We start from the raw sequence: 14,260 nt of genomic DNA, 5'->3' as shown, positions 1-14,260 counted from the left end.
TTATTCTACAGGCAAGACCTTTGCCGGGATTTCAGAAGACGCAAGTTCAAATCCCACCTTTGCTATAACCCGTTCATGCTTTATATCATGTTTGTACAGCTCGACCATATGGTGTCTAAAGATCCCAAACATCTGCGTAGCACAAGTTACTCATGTTCCTGGGACAGGGTACCTGATTCTATATGTCCCTGATTATTTTTATGCATTGTAAATCACAGCCTGATGTCTGCTCTTGGTTCACAATGGTAAGAATTGAATCCAGGATTTCTGATTTTAAAAAGGTTTGGTTTGTCTCTCAGACTTCTCTAAAGTTTAAAGGCAGAGGCATCATTTTATTAGACTAAATTAGTGTAATTATCCCTTATATTGAGGACTAGACAGCAGTTGCTAAGATAGCCCTGTGGTCAGCTCACACAGACTCAGGTTTTACACACCAAACAAAGCGCACACTGAAAATCACGTTCAAAAACTAATTTGTACTCCAAAGAATTTTTTCGTGAATAAATAAACACAGCATGGGGTAAATATTCAGAGCTCTCTTTAGTGGCTGTCTTTGATGAGAGTGGCTGGATAAATCCCTTCAAATCTCATCTGTAGTTGAGCTTAACGATGATGAGAGACTGGACTGGACATAGAAGAATTGCCGTCGTATTTCAAGGTTTCAAGCTGTCTAGCTCAGATACAGAGGGCTGAGTGCATAAGCACCATGTTAAAATGACTTCCCTGGGGTCTGCGCTTGATGATGCGAGAAAGCTTTTGAGTTCCAGTGATCCTGAAAGCCACACTGGCAGACACTTTAACTTCCAGTAGAGACACCTGTGTCTGCAAGGAAGCAGATGAAAAGGCATCTCCTGGTCCATTGAGTTTGCAGAGAAAAAACAAGTTTGTATTCTTACTCATGTCCTGAGCAAGAAAAGGAACAAGTTAGATCCAGAATGCTAAAAGCCTTGGTTAGGCTTGGTTTGACTTCTCTGTAACCTCAGTTTTCCCAGTGTTTGAGATATTTTTTCTTGAGCCCAAGCATTTAGGGATTTCTCTGAAAATCCCAGTTCCTACAAGCAAGTGAGAACTTGATTCAGGATTCTTTTAGACTTGTTTCCTAAAGAAATGAGGGTCATGCAATCTGTTTGTGTATCCAACCCCTCCCAATGTTGGGACACGTTGGCCATTTTTAAGCCAGCTGGCCAGAAAGGTAAAGCACTTTAAAACACATGGGATTCCTATAGATTTTGTGAAGATATTAGGTGGCTGATGAGAAGGCAGAGACCCTATGCCTTTACTTGGGGAATATCTGGAATATGAGGTTAACTATGTTATTAGATACCAGAGAATTCACATACAGCAGAGAAACAGAAGCTCTCAAGTACAAGTCTTCAACAGGGACTCACAGCACCTGAGACATCAGAGACCAACACACACAGTATGGGAAGTGAGGCACCCTCAGTGTTGTGCCTTTCCAACTGTGCTCTGGTTGTTTTCAAATAATTCTCTAATTTCTGTCATTGGAGGAAAAAACTCAAAATCCTGAAATATTTTTTTGTCAGTATGTATGTGTTTCTACATGTATGTATATACATCTATATATATACATCTATATCTGTAAACACAAAATCTCAGACGTTTTAAGCTAGGTTTATGTTTTGGAAGTTTTAGGACTATAGTCTAACTTCGGGTTCAAATGCCAGGTGCTGGCATTGTTGGACCTTGTTTTTTGCATCCCTGAGAACATTTATTCCTGAAGCTGATGTATTACCCAGGACTAGGAGAAGGGGAGTGAGCAGCAAACATCACCTCTGACATACGGAGGGCTTGTCCTAGGCTGGTCTCTTCTCCAGTGCACTCCCCTGTAGTCAGTGGCTGCTTCTTCCCCCTTTCAGACTTCCAAGATTCAACAACAAACCTACCAGGGCAACAACAAACCCAACCAGCCCACCCCATCCGCAATTCCACTTTAATCTAGTCTGCTTAACTAAGGAAAGGACCAGAACCACCAGGATGCCTGGACACTGTCACAGAGTCAGAGGGAGAGAAAGAAAAACAGCAAATAGGAGGAGACTTTTTTCTTCCTTATTCTCTTTAGTATTCAGTCCTGACCTATTTTAGCCTTAAGCATTGCGTTGTGACTGATGATTGGTCTCCTCTGGCCTTTGTTTTCAGCTTTCAGATTGTGGATGTGTTACAGAAATGATGTTGTCTGAAGCACCTCGGCTGATCACCGAGGCAGCAATCAGCTCACCCTTCGATGAGCCATTGAGACAGTCAGGCGAGGGGCCGCATTAGCCTGTCAATTTTGGCTCTTCGAACAGTTAGAACAATTTTGGTGAATTACAAGCAATAGAAAATCACTTTAGCTGCTCATTAGCTGGGAGACAGGAACGATGATAAATGCTCAGGGACTTTGAAAAGGCTTATGCACACAGAGCCTCCCTCCACAGCAAGGCCCATTTAACCCTGGTGTTGCTCAGACACTAGTGGTAGTTACAAGCCAGATACATACTAGGCTCTTCTTGTGAATTGGTAAAAAAACCACAATCTCTAGCAGAAGCCACAGCTCCCAGAATGAAGCATATACGGAATTCGAACCTCCATATCTTTCACTGGACTGGAAAAAGCAACTCCATCTCACTGTTGTGAGCTACAGGCTGCTACCTTCTATGCAAGGTAGATAGCTATTGTTATAAATTGAGACCACAATGGATCATAATCCAATTAAAATTTTTATTAATTATAGCAAGTAGAATATGAGCAAAGACAGCGCTGGACGGCAGCGGAGTCTGCGCTCCGCCAACTGCCGAGCTGAGCAGTTCAAACAGTCCCTTTTTATACATCTTTACTTCCGTGTTCATGAAGTAGTGGAGGTACTCTTCATGCTTCAGTTGTTGTTAGGGGGTCGTTTTCTGCCTCCTCACTCATGTGTCCTTATATGGGGTTGTTTGTCCTGTTTCTGTCGATTCCTGGAAATCTGGCGGTTATCTTATCTTACACAAGCGATGTCTGGTAGCTGTTTGCATAAGCGATTTCATTTTGTTGCCTAGTCTTTACATTGAGCTTAACATAAATCTTAATAAACAATACCCTAGTCCACAGTTTCTCACACTATGGCAGGGGGACAACACAAACACAACGAATTTTTGCAGGGATGTGGCACAAAGCTGTTGTTTTCCATGGGCTGGTCTATCCATCTGAAACACAGTGACTTCAGCAGGCTTATCTTCTTCTATCCACACACACGTGATCCATGTTTTAGATGCACAAAAGCATGTACTGGCCAAGGGAGTGGAGAAGGTCTATGGGGGTGATGTGATTGCGTTGCTTATGGTTGCTTGCTCATGTGGAAGAAGACCACTGTAAATACTAACAAGGAATATAAAGGTCTCTTGGTGCAACTGCTTTGCAAGGATGGAAGGTCCTGTGGAAGTATTGCAAGCTGCTGACAATGCAAGTAAGGGCATGTTGCAATGTTCTAACACAAGTTTTGGAGGTTTGATGTTAGTAGTTGTGGGAAAATAACTCAGTCATAGATCTTGAATTGACGGTTTCTGTCTGGGATCCTCTCACAGGTCATATCTCTCAGACCCAAGAGGTGAATTACTAGATAAATAGGAGAGGAAAGGATGAAGAAAAAGGCAGTAGTAGGAAAAATTCTGATAATATGAATAATCTTAGTACTCAGATGCTCCTAAGTCACTCACACACTGGAAGGTGGTCAAGCGCCATGGTGACAAACCTTGTACAAGAACCTGGAAAGAAATAAGGATGCTGGAGTGACTGTCTAAAGGATGAGGAATTTTGCAGATGAGGAAAAACGGGTTTCGATTTCATCAGTGGTACCTAAGGCTGCTAAAGACATCCTAGCAATGTGGTCCCAATTTTGAATTGTAATACTCCTGTGGTAGTGATACGCCACCTGTCCAGCACATATTACCTTAACTTAAATAGATAATGACTGAGAGAGGGGCAGCCATGAATGAGGCCATCTTTATAGCTCAGTCTACAAAGCACCAAGTATCTATGATGAGGAAGCTTATTGTGAGGACTGAATAATCCAGAGCTGGCCCTGAAATTCTGAGCATTCATAGACTGAGCTGAACCTCTGAGCACTTTGTCTCCTGTCTGTTGCTATTTCAGGCAGTGTGCTGAAGGACTGGTTCCTCTCGCCATGTCATTGAGAATGACAAAGACTCTCTACAGCATTCAGGAGAATTGGATGGATGAAGGACAGGCAGGACAAAGAAGCTGATATTTTGAGGAGCTTCCTTTATTCAGATCAGGTCTTTTAACTTGCCCTCATGCCTTTGTTCTGCTGATTTAATGATTCCTTCCTCCACGCCTCCCCTCTATTTCCATTTGTGTGGATCAACCACAGCAGCAGGAAACCCTTTAATTGGCAAAAACATTTGCTCAGCTGAAGAGGTCTGCAGGTAAAGGAGCACATTCAGTGAGGTCCTTTCAGCATGTAGGAGAAGAAATTGCCATATCTTCTCTACTGGCATTAACAGGACCATTTTCTACTCTTTGGGTCTGGATTCTGAGATATCCACAACAAGTAGAATAGGCATTGCTGCACTGTTTCCCTCTTTTTATCAGGGAAAGAAGGATGGTGCAGGAAAGGAAGCTGACCTAGGAGGCCCAAGTTCAGTTCCCTGTTTCATTGCAAGCTTCCTGCCGGTCTCCCAGTAAGTTCCTTAAGTGCAAGACTTAGGCACTGCTCTGCAAAGTGCTGCAATATGTAAGACTTGGGAAACTAAATCCATTGACTTTCAGTTAAGCTTAAACTCCTAATTCAATACATCACTCTGAATATGTCACTTGGACATCTAAGTCATTCAAGCCATATGGTTTTAACAGAATCTCAGATCTATCCCTTTACAAATCTGTTCCTTAGAGTGACTGTTCACAGGTCACCCTCTGAGACATAATGGTAACAGCACTCCTGTATCAAGCTGGAGCAGTGTGAGATTACTGTACTAGAGCCTGAGGCACCAAGGTGTTTCAGTGAGGCATAAACAGCTCAGATCAGCAGTTGTGGAACTGCAGTCCATGGGCTGCAGTCAGCGGTCTGCAGCTGATCTCTGTGCTTATGGTGTAGCACCATTCACAAGACAAGTCTGTGCCACGTTTGCCACCAAGGCAAAAGACCCACCCAAAAAATCAGATAACTAAAAAAAGAGACCAAATTATGCTTTGGAGAGTGATATCTCCATGACAATCAAAAAGTAAGGGAATGAGATACACCTGGAAGACAAACCTACCAGGGGACTTCACGAGCTGCCATAGTGAGACAACTGACAGATGGAGGAAAGTGATACACAAGATAACTTGATAACTCCGATAACTGATGGACTGAGACAACTTTATACTTTGGTTGATTAATACACTGAGGTGTCATAAAAAGAAGCAAACATGATACATTAGTCCATCTAATACAGAGATGTGACAGATGCATCAAGAATACTGATGTATCAGGACTATGAGACCTCCAGTTGAGCTGGTGTTCATGCCCATAATTGTTACTTTCCGATTCTGCATTCAGATGGACAGAAGCCTGTAGGAGAATATCAAACTTCCACTAAGACCTTTTTAAATAATAATTACTCCGTAGCAGTGCTGTGAAATCTGTTATTAACCTGAGGCCAAAGGCCACTTTGTTAATCAGTCAGGGCTCATATTCTATCAAAAGAATCTAGGGCTGATTGCTGGTCTAATCATAGGGTGACAGCAGCTGTCAGACGTGACATCTCTACTAGAATAAAAACAACCTTAAGGGCCCAAACTTGCTGTGGGGGTTACAGACAGGGGCTCTTCTGCAGAGGGAATTTGGGTTGGACATAGCAAAGTCACACTTCCATAACTCATACATGGTGACCCTTGGGTTCTCAGTGAGACATATCCCTGCCTCAAGTGCTATAGCAAGTGGGAGATGATCAGCATAGGAAACAGTGAGCGATGAGTGTCCTCTCACACGCACATCCTTTCAGTTGGTTTTCAGTGCCTGGTACACTGTTTCTTACTGAGAGAGTGCAATGAAAGCAGAAAACAGTGGTGTTCTTACTTTCATACAATTCCTTTGCTTACACAGCCCAGATGATATTCTCTCCTTTGCAGAAACCCTGTGCATAGCTCAGGTCCCAGACAAGCTCTTGCCAAGAAAAGGAAAGGCCTGTACAAGAGTACAGAATGAGATGGGAACACGTAGGAAGGAAAAGCAAGAGTGCAGTGCCTGAGAGCTATGAGAGGACAGAGTTATTGAAAAGCAAAAAAAAAAATGGGGGAATTGGACTGGAGGGAGGCAATTGAGTTGTAAAGGCACGTAAGTGTGCAAGTGAAAGATGGAACGGACCAGCTACTTTATTATAAAGCAGCTTTTGCCCTTGAACCAGCACCTTGCCACCTGCCCTGGGTAAGCTCCACTCCAGGTTCATCAAGCAGGGCCTCTGAAGGGAAGCAACAGCAGCTCCAGGTTCTTTACTTTCAGCTGCTTTATTGAAATTCTTTCCATCTCCCCTCATCTTCTGCTTGTATTACTGGATTATTGAGTCTCATATTCATCTGTCTCTAAAAGATTAAACTGTCCCCTGGAAAAGGCCATCACGTCCTGGAGGAGGAGATCCCATTTCCACTCCATCCTCCAAGAAATAGAGTCTCTGGAAAGTTTTTCAGGTTGATAAGTTCCCATGGTTATAAGAAATCTGGCTGGAAATGAGAGCAAACCCCACGTGACAGATGCCAGCAGGTTTCTATCCCCCATGGCATAAAACCTCCTCTGCATCTGAAAGGGAGAGTGGGGAAGTGAGGAATCACTGCAGCCTCTGGCCAGCACGGCAGAGCTCAGCATCTTTGCAGGCTCCGTGGGGCAGGAGTGACTTGCTGAGATGCAAATTGCAGGGAAGAAAGGATAAGCACAGTTACAAGGCACAGAGTTGTGGGGACTGCTTTCCATGGCTTTTAAAAAAAGGAAGCAACAGGTACCTCACATAACATGTGTGGGGGTCACAAGGACTTACCCACACTGCTCATTTTGTCTCCCTGGGAGCTGGAGCTTTAGCCATGCTCGTCTTGTAGTTCTGTATTCCTGACCTTTCCCCCCAAGACTGTCTCTGTAGCCTCCAATCTCTGTCTCCTATTCACAACAGCAATTTCCTTCCCTTTGCTCAGGTCCAGTTCCCATCAGTCATCCCTGACCTCCCCCTTTCCCTCCCCTCCCAGGCCACAAATAGCTATCCCAAGCTGCATATAAATCTCAGGGTTTGGGTTGGTTTTTTCCCGTCTCAGATCTAGACCATTGCTCAAACTCTCACTAGCATCCTCATCTTATCCCCATTCTTGACAGCATAAACTTCACACTCTGTCCCTCGCTTGGCAGGTGTATTACCAAGGTGCCACTGACAACCATCTGCATCCTGCCTGCTACGCTCCTCTCTCCCTGCCCTTGCTCCTCGTTGGTCTCCATAGTTCCTGAACACTTCCAGGGTCACAGCCCACTCCTCCTTTCCTGAAACCGTTTCAGCTACTCGGTGACATCCCCACATCCAGTGCAGTGCAGAAGGAAGCACCGCGGTGCTCATGCTTCCACCAAACAGGGCGACCCGCCAGAAAGAGCAAGGTGTGCTCATGGTGTTCCCCCACCGGCTTTGTCAGCAAGCACTGAGGCCGTAAAAACAACCACAGCCTTCGAGCTGCACTTGAACTATTCCTCTGCTATCAGTCTTCATGCTATGATAACATATGCAAAGCAACACCCACCCTCCGCAGCTCCCCCACTGTAAGCCACAAACCCAACTAATTAAAAGCCAGAGTCATCCACATCCCAACAAACACCACGGTGCATCTCTGCATTTGCTTGGAGCGAAATGCTAGAAGTGCACGACAGCAGGCTGTCGCTGTGACTTATTACTTTGTCATACTGTAAATATTATACAGGCCATATGGATTTTCAATACCTGAGCACCACGCTGCCATTAATATCAAATGTAATAAGATATTATATGCATGACAATCACAGAAAGAAATTGCAAAGCTCAGAAATTGCCTGGTGGAGCTATGCACGGTTTGTTTTTGCCATGAAAAAGTCACAAGAACCCATAATGAATCATTTAGCTGACGAATTTTATCTCCTTTTCTGTTTGCAAACTATCTGCCAGCAGATTGTCATTTTCTCAAATGTGTCCATTATTTGGAACTCGTCAGTGGACAATCACTTATGTGTCTAATCATGGGCCATTTCTGAAGGATTTGTTGTGGGTGTGCGTCACACTAAACGTGAGCTGATTTGAGCAATTCTCCAGGTCCCGTGATGTCTCTCTTTCCTGACTGGATGAGATGGTTTGGAAACCACCGTGGATATTAAGGACTGTGCAGCAGAAATCTGCTTAGCATGCCTTTGGCAATATTCGTTGAAGAACAGCTAAAAGGGGATCTGTGCAATATCTGGACCCCGCTATTGGAGCTGTGTTAGCAGGTCAGGGCTACCTGGCTGCCAGCGGGTGATGATAACACCAGTGGGCTTCTCTGACCGTGCCCTGCACCACACAGCCTGGATGGCTGCAGCACCGAAATCAAGGGCACACACAATTCGCCCTTGCAGGCATTGACACCCTCACTGAAGTCCACACAACACCGGCTGCTTTCCTGGCTAATGAGGCCGAGGCATTTTCTGCTATAACCTCCTAAATCCAGCGGACTTGGTGACAAGGATTTTCACTGAGTTTAGGCCAGCAGGGCCAGTATTAACCTGCAGACATAAAACCATTGCTTTGTCTCTTGATGATATTTTTTTCTCACTGAAATTGCAAGAACCTGATAGAAAAGCATCTTCCTTTCCATATCCTCCTTATTCTTTTCAGATGTCTCTGCTGGCTGACGGTAATATAAAGACAGTGCCCTTTGAGTATATGTAGTTTATAGGAAGCTTGCACTGACCATTTGCATAATGGACTGTGCTCCCTAGTGCAGAGTGTGACATGAATAGCTTCCACACACTTTATCAGGGATTTAATATAGTGCCTTTCACAAGAGTCAAAGCACAGCGCCGAAGAGGAAACCAAGCCACTCACAAGCACATGGATAAGCACATAAAGCAAGAATAAAAGGAGATTAGACAGGGTGGGGAAAAGTATAAAAGAACTTGAGTTAGGTTTTAAATGTGTTAATGAGCCCGTGGTATGACTGTCTGAAGGGAAATTTCTACCAGGCTGCAGAGCACAAGACAAAAGGCTCAACGTGTGGAATTTGAAACTAGTGACAACACAGCCACCAAGAAAAAATCCGACAGTGAATGCACAGAGGAAACCCAGTGCCTGAATGGTGGCAATAATGACCACATCTCCTGTTCATTTTTACGGGGTGCCTCCTAGCTGTAGCTATCAGAGGGATTTATAAATATAAGCTCTCCCCATTTTACATTCGGGGACACTGAGGCGCAGAGAGATGAGGTGACTTGTCCCAAATAATCCGAGGGGAATCCAGAAAGAAAACTGAGTCTTATGACACCTGGATCAGTTCTTTATTGTCTGCGCCAAGAGCTCCCAAACTGGCAGCTGGACAACCTGTAACTCACAAGGCTGCAGTAAGTCACCTGTTGAGGGAAAGGTGCCATCTATAAATGATTTTCATTTAAAAGTTTGACCCTTGAGAAACACTGGGGACCAGAAAGGGTCTGAGGTCCTAAATATTTGTGACAATTGCATTAAGCCATACAATTTCTCAGCAGAAGACAGGAACAGTCAAATAAATGACTAACTTTCTGTGTGTTTCAGATGGGATCATTTTGTTTCCCTTACAAGTGCAGATACAGGTAGCTCTGGCTGTGTCTAATTGATTTGCTCTCCTGGCAGAGCTGCAGGTGCAGAGAGGAGGGCACAGGCTGTGTAGATACACTTGCATCTGCAGGAAAGAGGGAAAGAGAGGGAGAGAAATTGCCTTTTTGAAACCAGTTTCCCATGACAACGTTAGAATGGTACAAGATAAGGATAGTCCCCCTCCATGAAATACAATAAAAATAAAATATAAAAAGAGAATGGCAACAAGGAGAAAAGCTTTTCAGTCATGTTAGAAAAGCTATTACAAGTAGCAGAACAAGCTTCACCATACCCCATAAAGCTGTATACAGCTGCCCACAGTACAATCAGGTGCAGCCTGAGTGATCTGGACTCTTCAATAAATCTGAAGCTAAGGCCAAACTTGCAAATATTTACAAAGCTTTCAGTGAACCATCTGCTATTGCCTAGCCACTTGAGAGATCTTTTTTCGTCTTTCTGGCTCCACCTGTCTGACCTCTTCTGCAGCCTTCAATTGAGGCACCCAAGAAATCAAACTTCTCTCACAGTTTTCCATCACCGTGGCTGGCGTGGTCGGACACGCCCTTCTTGTGTTATTGTTCTTTTTCACTGTTCTGTCTAAATCTTGCCTGCAGCATCACCAGGGAAAAGATCAGTCCATGGTGTTATATCATTAAATCATAATAATTTCCAGAACTGAGGTCTGAAGAGAAAAAAAAACGTCTAAAAAGATTTGTTTATATTGAAACTCTCCAGTCCTTTGCTTACCCTCCTGAGAAGCATTTGGATGGAAATCAAAACAGAAGAGACAACATCTACTCAGGAGATTTTAGGCTGATGGAAAGATGAACATAAAAGAATGCTTCACCCCTTCCCTTTCCTCCCAGCATCAACAAGGCTGCCCTCACACTCCAGCGCTAGATGCCTCAGTTTCCCGGAGATAAACTGGCCCTAATGAATGCACTAGGAACACCCTTCTGGATCTAAATAAAGGTTATTTGCAGGTTATTAATAAAGTAATACAGTTCACAGTCAGCAGTCCTCTTGCAATGTGAGGGCTGCAACAGAGTCAGCATGTGCCAGAGGTTCTGCTGGGGCTCAGTGAAATATAAACAACTTCTGGAAATGTGTGATAAATAAAAGCAAGAGATCTTAATGACTAAGTTAATACATGAATGAAATAACAGTTTGGAGCTGGAAATGAAACCCAGATTTTTGTAGCTCAGAAACAGGAGACTTCAGGGATGGATTTATCTTAAAATGGAAAGACACAGAGTGACAGAACCTAAAAATAAAACCTCATTCTTAGCAGTGCTGAATAGTAAACGATTAGCATCATCCAGTTGGAAACACCACTTGGGCTATGACAAATACACTAACAAAAAAAAAAAAAAAATCAACCAAAAACCTAGGGAAGGAACGCTAAACCTGTACTCTGTCTGCATATAAACTAATGCTGAAACCGCTAGGAAGTGTCGAGAGACCCCTGAGCAGAGGAAAGGATACAGAACTGAGCTGCGCACAAAATTTCTTTTAAAATAATTGGAACAACTAACTGCCCAAGAGGAATATCCTGAGTGATACGCACCACAACTAGTGACCACACAAGACCTGAAATAAACAGTTTAGAAACAGCTCCGAGCTGAAAGCGTCTTTCTCACAGGTTCAGCAGCATGGATCTGAAGAAACCAGTAGCCTCGTAGCCCCTCTGTGAGCACTGGCTAATCCTTGATCCTGCACACATTTACACAGAAGAGAAATTTAACACATGACACATCAAGGTTAAAACTGGCAATCAATAGCTACAGCCTTAGACATTCATTTGATAATGAGAAAATTTACCTCTTCGTGTGTCAATTTCCTCATATGTAAATTAAGAGCTATCATTAGACACCAAGATAATGACACTTGGGCAAACCATGGATATTATAAAATTAATTTCCTTCTGCTACATACAACCTGAAAGCTAAAAGACGGATGGATTTAGCCGGGTTTTAATGAGAGCTGAGTATGAGTTCTAGAACAATACAGACTTGATTTTCAATGTTTACACCAATTTGTTAACTAAAAGGAAGGCACCGTCAGAGAGCACCTCTCATTTTCCATTCAGTAAAGAACAGAGTAGCCCTTATGCAGATCATTGCAAGAGTGGGGTTTGGAGCAACCACCAGCTTTAAAGGGACCGTGGCTGAAACACATTTAAATTGATCATGAGTTTTTTAAAAATAAGTATCATAATATTTCATAAAAGTTCTTAATGTATACTTGGGAAAACTGGCATGCGGAGCAGGTCAACTCTCTAATTCACCAAGGTGATCAAAGAGGTGATATTTATTGCCTTTAGTTGTGGATTGGGATAACTGTTGATCAGCCCTCTGCCCTGAAATGTGTTAAATAGCAATTTTCATACACTCGCAAAAAATATACCTGTAGCAGGACCTGAAACAGAATTTAAGAGACCACACGCAGAAGCCATCTTCTGGTTTATTATAGATTTATATGAACAACAAACAGTTATAATAACACATAGACAAGACAACACGTTGTTCCACTGAAATCCTGTTTCCTCCACTAAAAATTTCTAATTAATTACCAATATACATTACAGAGTGAGAAAGCCTCTTACTAGAAAAGGTCACACCTCCTGCTACTTCATTTCACCCTGCCTGCCTGGCTAGGAATATTCACCACCTATCACAGCATCAAATGAGTTCCTATCCGTGTCATATTATTTACAAAACCTTTCACAGAGCTCCAATACGCTGGGTCTGCGAGTGATAATAAACTCTATTCTGACATATCAACGGCTCAAGGAAATTTTCTATTGCAATTTTCAACACAAAATGAAACATCCTAGCAGGAGCCAAAGCCGGAGGAATCTGTTCTGAGAGGAATGATTTCAGGTAATTTATCATTATGATATGAAAATGCAAAAGCCATTGATGTCTCCCGAAACGACACAAATAAACCCATGCACTAAAGTCCATGATCAGTGAGGGGTTATATCCAGCAATAGTCCAAAAAAACATTGAGAAATTAAATCACTCTTCATATATTAGAGTTACCTTTCAGGGTGTTAGGCAGGGAGCTTTTCATTGCAACTAGGACATAGTAAAACTTCCTTGACATTTCCCTCCAGAGTTTCCCTTTGCTATTAAAACTGTGAACAGGAAACAGGAGAGCTGAACAGTATGTGTGGGGTCAAATGAGATATTGAACTACCACTCTCAAAACCTGCCCATCAGACTTTTGCTCAGAGTGTCTGTCTGCCTAGGGCTGAATGCAAACACAGTTAGTGAATGTGAATAGAGTTGGTGAAAGTTTTCAGAAATTGTAAATTGGTCAAAAAGTGTAGTCCCGAAAGGAAAAATTTACAAATATGTAATAAGCCTGCATAATGCATCCTTGAATAACTGTGAGTGAAGCAGAAGGACTTCTAGGCTTGAATACAATGTTTCTGTTTTACCCGAACGTGAAATATATTGCTTTATTGATGGAAGAATTCAAGGTACAAACCAAAAGCTCTCTTGTAGAGCTCTAATCAGGATTCAGCATACTGCTGAGCTGGTGGACTTCCCAACACAAGGGAACTTTGTCCTTGCGTGGCCATGCCAAAGGAATAATCAGAAAAGCAAAGGTACCAACTCCCATAAGGTCAGTAGCAGAAGTCTTCTAATTCAGGGAGGAAACGCTCGTTTCAAAGACTGCTTTGTGGGAAGAAGAGCATCTTATTTCCCGCAATCAAAACTTTTCAAAGTCAGTATGTCCTCATGGGTCCCTCTTTGCTTCCTGCAATTAGACAGCTCTTCAATTCCTTCATCAATCTTTGACTGGGAGTGGCTTGGGATCAGAATAGCAGATGGGTTTTGTAGACGCCAAGGGAAAGGTACATAGGAAAGGCAGCATGAGGATACCGAACTAAAAAACCTAGAGTTTTATACATCAAAAGTAATGTGCCTGAAAAGGACTGCATGGAAGGCCAGAATTGCAGAAGTCATGGCAACTTTGGCTTGAGTTTCAGGGGTGTGAAATTTCCGCCTCTTTAACTTGTACTGCACCTGATCTGTCTCTAACTGGTGCTCTTAATCTCACTTGTCTGTTCAGATTCCTGCTGTCTGAAGAATGGGAAAAAAAGCAGGGGGTCACTCAAATGGCTCTTTAAGGAAATTTCCCTAGACCAGACACAGATGAGAACTGAGTTATATTTAAGAAGATTTTGTAACATGAGACTGATGGTTCATTGGTCTGATTATGGACAGTTTTGAACCTTGTAAGAGTGGTAAACATCAGGCTCCCTGAGACTTGCTGAGTGTATCTGAATAGAAATTACACCTTTCTGTCAAAAATGCCTGTGTTTGTGCTGAGGGTGACAATCTCTGTCACTGTAAGCAGGTAAGCAGGGCAGCAGACAATATTAATAAGGCAGACAGAACACTATGTTGTGTAAAGGTCCCCATTCTGTTTGCACAAGCAGAAAGTAGAGA

The sequence above is a fragment of the Athene cunicularia genome (assembly GCF_003259725.1).
Source record: "Athene cunicularia isolate RWA chromosome 17 unlocalized genomic scaffold, athCun1 chr17_part1, whole genome shotgun sequence".
NCBI lineage: Eukaryota > Metazoa > Chordata > Aves > Strigiformes > Strigidae > Athene > Athene cunicularia.
This window is presented reverse-complemented; position numbering follows the sequence as displayed.